The sequence below is a fragment of the Fukomys damarensis genome, unplaced genomic scaffold, assembly GCF_012274545.1.
Source record: "Fukomys damarensis isolate Sample0158 unplaced genomic scaffold, DMR_v1.0_HiC HiC_scaffold_23, whole genome shotgun sequence".
Classification (NCBI taxonomy): Eukaryota; Metazoa; Chordata; class Mammalia; order Rodentia; family Bathyergidae; genus Fukomys; species Fukomys damarensis.
The window spans coordinates 62712139-62712477 of NW_022900935.1; positions in this window are offsets into that span (position 1 = coordinate 62712139).

Genomic DNA, 339 nt, shown 5'->3' on the forward strand with positions numbered 1-339 from the left:
CCTGGAAGGCGCCTAGCAGCCATCCCGGACCGCAGCTGGGCCCGCCCGAAGGATTTTTGGTGCCGAGAGAGATGTGGAGAGGGGCAGGCCTCGGCCTCCCGCGCGCCACACAGAACTGGGCCAGGACCTATGTGTGCCCTGTGAGCGTCAACGGAACAGAAGACGGGCCCGATTGGACACTCTGCGCAGAGCCATAAACACTCCGTTCCCCCTGTTCTGGCGACGGCTACGCTACATGCCCGTGTCCTCTGTCCTCGGGATGCCGGAGAACCGGCCAGGCCCGACGCCGACACACGCGGGCTCTGCTTTCCCGGAGTAGCTGCTCCGCGGGTAGAAACC